This window comes from Pleurodeles waltl, chromosome 2_2 (assembly GCF_031143425.1).
Source record: "Pleurodeles waltl isolate 20211129_DDA chromosome 2_2, aPleWal1.hap1.20221129, whole genome shotgun sequence".
Classification (NCBI taxonomy): Eukaryota; Metazoa; Chordata; class Amphibia; order Caudata; family Salamandridae; genus Pleurodeles; species Pleurodeles waltl.
In genome coordinates, this window is record NC_090439.1 from 804579237 (window position 1) to 804587871 (window position 8635).

The 8635-nt window shown below is 42.1% G+C and overlaps 1 long non-coding RNA gene across 1 annotated transcript in view; it reads left to right on the plus strand.

Annotated features, from left to right (window-relative positions):
* LOC138282638 (uncharacterized) overlaps positions 1-7840 on the plus strand; it is a 76699-nt gene extending 68859 nt beyond the window's left edge. Inside the window, exon 3 of the long non-coding RNA XR_011200981.1 lies at positions 7067-7840. This is a non-coding gene — a long non-coding RNA (uncharacterized lncRNA). The remainder of the gene's footprint in view (positions 1-7066) is intronic.
* Positions 7841-8635: the final 795 nt, after the last annotated feature.

Here is an 8635-nt window from a genome sequence, read left to right on the forward strand (position 1 = left end):
ACTTCGCTGCCCCATGCTCGCCTCACAGCAATCTCAGCATCTTATTAGACCCCCCCAGGCACAAGACCCTCTCTGTGGCACCTCCATAGGCTCATCTCTGCTCTCTGATGTTAGTGATTGGAGCGGTATGACTTGCTTCCCTCAAAATGGTGATGCATCTCAGCCGCAGGCCTGGCTCTGCACTGCAGGCCGTTCGTGGGCACCTTATTACTTTTTGCACAAACTATCAGATCTCCGGCTCGTAATACGTCTCCCTCACTCAGGGATAAGTTCTGAGACAAGACATGTGCTGATTTGTGGGCGAATGAGGGATGATATTAATTACGGTGAGGCAGCCAACTCATGGTGCAGCCATCTTGCTCTGTGGCATGCCACTCCCTTCCCCAACCCCCCAGCATCATGATATTGTTGTTCCAAAAAAATTGTGTCATACATCCTCTTATCCATATGTTTCAATGTTTAGGACCGAAATAACCATTGTAAAACATTGAAATGTTACCGAGCACCTCTTGGGACCTCTTCCATTATGTGGATGTAAAAAAAGTTTTTAAAAAAAGGTGTGGGGAAGGAGCCAAGGCTCCAAGGGGCCACTGTCAAATCTTAAAAACCTTTAAAAAAGTTTAACACTTTTTTTAAAGACAGCCTTGTTTCCTTTAAGGAAAAAAAAGGCTGCAATAAAAAAAAAAAGGCTTCAAAAGCCATCCAAGTCAGGTGGCCTGATGACCCCAGCAGGCTACCATCACTGTGATGGACACGAATCCTGGTGAGTCTCAATTTACAACTTGCCTTATGAATATTGATGAGGTAGGTTGCATTTTAACCCACTACAATTCGTAATTTTGTGAACCAGTCTATTCTTGCTTCAGTCAATTCACAAAATTCCACACTGACTAAAAGAATACATGTCATTTTGTGACCAGACTTTTGTGACCAATGTTTTGTACATCTGGCCCTAGATTCCCTTGACAACACTAAACACATTCCATTTAATTAAATTCTTAGATTTGCTGTGTTTTCCATTATCCTAATTGATATCAGTCTTGATGTACATTAAGCAAACTCTCGGTTGTTGCTTCCACGACAGAAAATGTGTGTAATGATACTGAGCAATAGAAATATTTGAATAACATTAAGTATTGGTTTTAAACTTAATATCAGCACAAAGAAGCTTTTTGGGGATGATGAATATCCCAATATACACATTTAATTTAAGTACTAACTCTTTACTAGATATTTTAAGTCCAAAGTTTTCAGAAGACTTTTTGTTTCAGATTTGGATTGACAGCGTTGTGCTGTCAGAGACATAAGAATACTAATACACCAAGCAAACATAGTATTGTACCAGTCCCTTGAGCTATTAGCTTGTTTGGGTTGGGTGCCTTCTGCCACTGGCTAGTTTGCTGTGTTCTTCACATTTTGGGCCAGCCTATGGTATTTTATGGATAATCAATTTTTTTCAGTGGTGACATTGCATTGGTGACTGGCAAGGAAGAGGTCAGTTGGTTAGATTCTGTCAGCTCTGGTATCAAGATTGTGGCAACGAATATCACTGTGCATACATATACCTCAGAATCAATATCCTCATAAATCACTACGCCAACCCCTGCTGCTGTTTGGTTTACGTTGTGGTAGTCTGAAAAGCATGCCAAGAAAGCTGCATACCCTCATGAACACACATTGGCAATTCCAATGAGTCTGGCTTTAAAGGAATGTTATATGGGAATGTTAAATATTACAAGTAAATAGCATGGGAATGGATACGTATTTGTACAGAATTAAAGAACTATAGAATAATATTGGTGTTGGGTAAAAGGTCCAATGACAGTTGCACTGTCAAGCCAGACCTAAACATCCATGTAGATGGACTGCTCTCCTCTAAACTGTACTGCTGTATAAATTATCGTGGTATCTAAGACACTTTAGTAGCATTACAATGTCATTTGTGTACCCCTGAAGGTTCATGCTCAGACAGCTGGATAAATGAACAAAAATGTCAGTTGTGTAGGGCAAGTACTTTTTTGTGGAAGCATACAATGTCTGCCCAATCAAAACGTACTTCTGGCTCTCAAAATGTGAGCTGAGCCCAACCCCTCTGTCGTAGTGCTCACATAATTGTCTGGTGACAGCTCTGCTGGCATGCCAGATCATAAAAAGGATTAGTGGTCATATCATGGACTTATTCAGGCACTGTGCATGCTAAAACATTGCTGCTTTTAGAACATAAATAACCTCAGGAAATCTTTAAGTTAGTGTATGAGCTATACACAGTGCAGCTCAGAAAAAGGAATAGGCAACCACTGATCTGTGTTTCCTTGAATGTGATACAGACGGAGCAGATTCAGCAAAAAAACGTCTCAGGACCTATTCTGAGCCTGTGTACTGATGTAGAATGTATTCATGAAACAGACTGAGTGTCACCAACATCAACTGTCATTCCTAATGCTAGATATCAAAATCAACAGCACCTCCAGGTCCTAGGGTCTACATTTCAAACTAAACCTTAGAATGTCTGATGCAAAAACAAGGTTTATCACTTAGCAACATCACTCACAATACACCACGGTTTGGACTGCATTTAATAGAAACATTTTGAACTGTGATTATTCTTTCCTCCAAGATGGACAATTCACTAGAACAGTGCACTCTGCACCGAACCCAAAGGTAAAGTGCATTGCACAATTGTCACACCTTTCCCTCAGGAAGGCAGTCCACACACTACTTTCAAATAAACAAAGACCTCCCACATGCATGGAAAAAATAAATGTCTAGAGGTCGTGGCGCTGCAGGGGCGGTTCCTCCGATATGGCGGAGGAGCACTGCCCCTCCTCTGCGCCAGCAGCAGCAGCTGGAAAACGTTTTCTATAAAACGATACCATTTATTATCATTTTATAGTAAAAGGGGCACTCCCCCTCAGTGTATGTGTATGTTTGGCTGGCTGTCTCGGGCTGCCCAAACACACATGCGCACTGGGATCTCTCCAACCCATCAATGCAGGCGCTGCGTTGCTGGGTTGGAGACAGCAGGCAGAGACTTCTACTCTGCCATGAAGCGCCCTGGCTGGGCGCTCCGTCCAATGGTAACACTGCTTTCATGCTACCAACAGTATGAAAGCATTGCTAGGATTGGACACAGGGCAGGCTGGGAGCCTGTGCATGCAGTTCAGTCGAGGACCGGATGGGAGCGGAGAGGAGTGGCACCGAGCAAAAAGGTATGGTTTTTGAAAATTATATTATTTTTTTCTGTTGTGTTCCCCCTCCGCCCGGCCCTGCCCCGTGCCATACCACCCTGTCCTTTTACCCTCCTGTGATCCGCCACTGCGGTGCTGTCTTCATATACACCTAAAATCCCACAAGTATGGCCTAACAATGTAAAATAAGCTTCAGTCACAGTGTGAACTGCACTAGCAAATGACCCAAGGCATCAAGTCATAAAGTTCCTTTACTACCTGTATTTGCTTCTTCGTAAAGCAACACTGTTTTCTGTCCCCGAAGACCTGCAAGCTTACAATATGTATAATAATTAGGGTACAGGAATTATGCAGCAGAGAGCACCAAACTATGCAGAAGGGATGTCTAAATTATGCCACAGGAAAGGATGAGTTATGCAGAATAATGTGGCACATTTTTTAGAGTTTTACTTCATTATTTTCTAATTTTTACACATAGAAATTCCGTCTGGGTAAAGATTTCACCTCATTGGTATGAGTTTAATGACCAAATACAGATATAAGCAACTGAAAGATGACCAGTTAATATTTGCACAGGGCCTTCCACACATGCGGGAGAACACATGTTGCAATGTTTTCAGTAACTTTGATTTGTTTGAGCTAGAAATAAAATTTATTTTTTGTTAAAATCGGCTGATTATATGGCAAATATGGCAATTCCTTAATTAGGTGAAAAACGAAGCGGCAGCAGAATCTCATAACTCCAGTGGCCCTAATAATAGTTCCTTAGCAGATTTCTTTGTTAGGACTTTGTACAGCAGGAATAGTCTCTGATCAGATGGTAACAGTAAATGTATTAGTTCAGTCCTTGCTTGTTGTCTTCAGGCAAAAGACAGCACATTGTAACAGTGGTTTGAAATTACTGAACTCTCCACAAAATATATATCATGTCCTAAGTAGCAAATCCTCATATGTCATATGTTTGAAGAACAGAGCAGCAAGAAGGTGTGTTAAATGCCCACCAGTTGACCTTTTAACTGCTATAATTAAATATTAATGAGGTGTAAACATATCTCCATCCATGCACATCCTTGAGGTGTGGGGGAGGACATCTTCTAAGCGGGATTTGACTGCTTGGAATTTGGACAGACGGCGGGGGAAGAAATAATGAAAAGTAAATTGAAAGAGCAACATCAATTAAAGGGTTTGATAAATGGAGTTAGAAGCAAAAAAGACCGAATCAATAATTGACAAAGAGAATTGATGAAGGGCGGACGTGAATAAGAAATGCCCTGTATTCACACTGGACGTACACCATCACTGTGACTTTTTAAGGAGGAAAAATGAATAAACAATAATGCCCATTGTTTTTTTGGTTTTTAAAAACATTGGAAAATGTTTTTAAAAAACCCGACCCGAATTCACAAGTAGAAACTGAAACAAGACAAGCCTAATCAGAAACAACCAAACAGTTATTATTCAGAATATACTAAACGTTACATACCCCTGTCTCCTACTGAGCAAGGAGGGGTGGGTGGCGTATCTATCATTACACAGGATATTGTGCAATACGTCTAGTAAAAATATAGCTATAAAATGACTGTTACTTCTACTTGCTGCTTCCTAGAAGAAAGAACACATAAGGGCATATCACCTTGTATCAATTTCAATTTCAATTTTATTTTATTTATGATTTGGAACTCGACCGGGGTCCACATAAAAGAAGAAAGCAGAAAAGTTACATTTACATTGCAGCCGAAAAAGAGAAAAGAAAGAAAGAAAAAAAAAAAAAAAGAAAGAAAAAAAATATATATATATTTATCACCTTGTAGCCACATTTCAGCTACCGTGTGGGTAAACAGTACATGGGCCACAGAATTGGAAGTGTATTTCTCTTCATTGTTTATTATGGATTAAATGAAAAGTGTAATCAGCCACACATTCATGAGCCACACCATGCAAACAAGTTACACTAGCTTCTAGGCCCTGCATTTGCACCATCCACTCAAACATTCTAAATGCATAGGCAATATTGATCACATTAACGTACATCCATTTCAAGATTGCTAACAACATTAGAAAATATACATAGAAACCTTGCTACAGAAGTCATTATGATTACTGACTGCTGCCTTCCCAACCGCACTCATGAGCTGAATGGCAAATTGTCAATAGATGTTGTTACTTCTGCTGAGCTTTTCAGAAAGTAAGCTTCTGTTTAAAGAAACAGATAATATACTGTGCCCCAGAATTGTATACTAAGTTGACTGTGGATTGTCAATTGGCATTGGAAGCCATCATAATAGCTGACTAGAGTACCCACAATGTTAGGTCAACTCCTTGAAATCCCCAAATGACTGAATCAGCACCAGTGTGAACTCTTTAAATAGGTGACTTCTGTCAGAAGATCATTGAAATAAATATCAATATATGTGTTTGTGGGTGGTTGCTTCAACTTGACTGCATCCAGCATTAAGCCATTACATGGAATACACAATACAATACTTAACCAGAAGTTAGATTTAAAATTCAGGATTCAGTGTTATAGCACATCCATAAATAGGCATATAGGCCCTCATTGTAACTTCAGCGGTCTTTTGCACAGACCGCCGAAGCCGTGGCACCGGAAGCCCTCCAGTGCTGGCGGTCTTCCGACCACCATATTATGAGTACTGAGGGATTTCCGCCACAATTTGGGTGGCAATCCACCAGTAGTCGTGCTGGTAGTCGGAGGCGAAGGGTGGTTCCACCACTGGCCCGCTCCGCCTAAAGGAATCCACCAGCCGTATTACAACCTGTAATGTGGCCTGGAGGTGTCCTGATGGAGGGGTGCTGCCAGGGCAGGAAGCACCCGTTCCCTGCTGGACGACCTCCTCACCGGACAAGGTAAGCTGATTGTCCAACAGGGGAGGGGGAAGGGATGGTTGGGGGTGTTGTGTGCGTTTGTGAATGGGTGTTGTCTACATGTGTGAATGTAAGTGTGTATCTGTGTGTGTATGCGTTTGTGTATGGGTGTTTTTATGAGTGTTTGTTAGCATGTATGAATGCGTATGTGCATGCCTGTGTGTATGCGTGTATGTATTAGTGTATGAATGCGTGTATGACTGTTGAAGTGAGTGCGTGCTAGAATGTCTGTGTGAATGCGTGTATGGATGGGTGTGAGTGAATGTGTGTATGTCAGTTTTTGTGAATGAGTGTATGCGGGGTGCGTGTGGGTGTGGGTGTTTTTGTGTATGCAGGGGGGTCTGGTATGGAAGGGGGTGGGGGAGAGGAGTCTGGTATGGAAGGGGGGTGGCGGAGGGGGAATCTGGTATGAAAGAGGTTGGGGGAGGGGGTTCTGGTATGGAAGGGGGTGAGAGGGGTGTTGGGATTGCAGGGGGTTTGGGGGAGTCATCTACTGGTGACAGGAATGCAAATTCATGTCACTGGTAGCCCTGCTGCCAGGGATTTCGTGGCAATGCTACCGCCACGAAATCCCTTGCGGGAAGGGGACTTGTAATACCGCCAGCGATCCTAGGTGGACCGCGGGATCGGAGATGCTTATCTTCAGCCCTGCGGTCAGCCCGCCCTGGCGGTAGGAATGGGTAAGTGGCTGTTTGGCACAGGCCAAACCGCCACAATCTTAACCTGGTGGTCTTCACCGCCGGCCCGTCAGTGGTGGGAATGCTACCACAAGTCAGTAGACCACCAGACTCGTAATGATGGCCATAGTTTTCGTTTTCATGCAACTCCTATATTTTTACAATATAATGTTATTTGCTATGATTTTATTTGGTTTTATGTATAACCAGTGCACCTCAAAGTCTGGATAACCTTTGTGATTTAAATAATAGTTGTTGTCATTACCCAACTCAATGGAACCCATGTAAAAAGCAACAATGGTGTTTTCTGTTTTTCAGATGGCCAAGCTGCGTGGCCTTTACTTTAACTCAGAGAAGGAGACCCCGTGTCCTATGGTGAACAATTATCGCCCACCGCAACCTCTGAAGGGTCGGAAAGTGCGAGCATCCTTTCAGTAATCTTTCTCTCATCTTGGCACGGCAGGTAGAAAGCACACATCCTCCTAACCATATCTGCACTGTGGCTACAGAAATTCCATTGGATTTTCCATTTCAGTCTTGCCTTTTGCCACTGAAGTGGCACCTTATGCAAGGCAGATCATGCATAACTGGTCAACTAAACTAGTCAAAAAAAGACAAATGGTCATTCGCCAGTGGAATAACGAAACGTGAGGTCCTCCCCCTCCAAAATACATGTAGAGGCTCCGTCTGGACTCACTCCAGAGCGCTCAAGCCAGGGTACTGTGCTGAGGGGAGCCCTAGATCTCGGGCCCCTCCACCCCCCACACCATGGGGGCTGCAGCATTTGCTCTTCCCTGCTTCAACATTCCGAAAGGCAGAACTATTTATTTCAGTTGTCAAAAGTATACATGTTCAATAAAATGAATTTGAAATTATTCTAAATTTCATTATATTGGACAAATTGGGAAATTGCCTTTGCATGGTCATTGTACACGCTGCAACAATTGTATGGCACTCCTTAATTAAAATACAACAATACATTGACATTTAGTGCCATATGTTGATCAATAAAAAAACAATTATAACTGTCCTATCTTCCTCTGTTTGGTTTATGGGAAATGGTATGTGTTGGAATATCATTAATGTGGATAGTTTTATTTCTACGACTCTCGTGGGTGTTTAAAAATCGTTCTGATGGCTTAGCACAGCATGTTTCTAACACCAAGAAGGGTGACATGCTAATGTTAGTTCATTTTCTTTGAGATACAAAAATTGTAAGTGTAAAAGAAGGAAAGGACACTATGAAGGTCTTTAAAGATTTCTCCTTGATTGCCCGAAGAAAGGGTGACTCCTTCAAGTAGCAAAAGTGGCATTCTGCTCTTAGTATGTTTGTGCGTCAAGGGTCTTCTTAAGAGGGTCCCAGGTTGGAGAAAAAAGCCACAAGGGCAAAAATCCTTCTTGGCAATATCAGTAGTTCTCGACTGTAGATAATGGAAGATATTCATTTGGTAAGTAAGGCACCAAACGCATCCGGGGTTAGGGTTCAAAAAGAGCCCAAAGTAGGGACTTCCATAACTAGGAAATCCAAAGTATAATCCAGCTAGAACAAAAAGGAGTAGAATATCTGGGAAAATAGGCATACCATTGGGCAATGAATGTAACAAAAATGGAAGGGCATATTTATGACCCAGTTTGCATCGCACCATGTAATGTGGTGAAAGAGCAACTCAAACTTGAAGTGAAATTTATGAAGTCACGCAAGGCCACCTTGTGTGGCTTCATAAATCTTGACGAATGTAACGCAGTGCAATTTGCTGTGTTACATTACTCTGTGCCAGGGAATCGTTTCCATGGGTGTTACATGGGTGTTCCCATACAACATCCATGGATTTTCATGCATTCCCAGATTCATAAGAGCTTGTAAACCTGGGAATGGGTCAAAAAGAT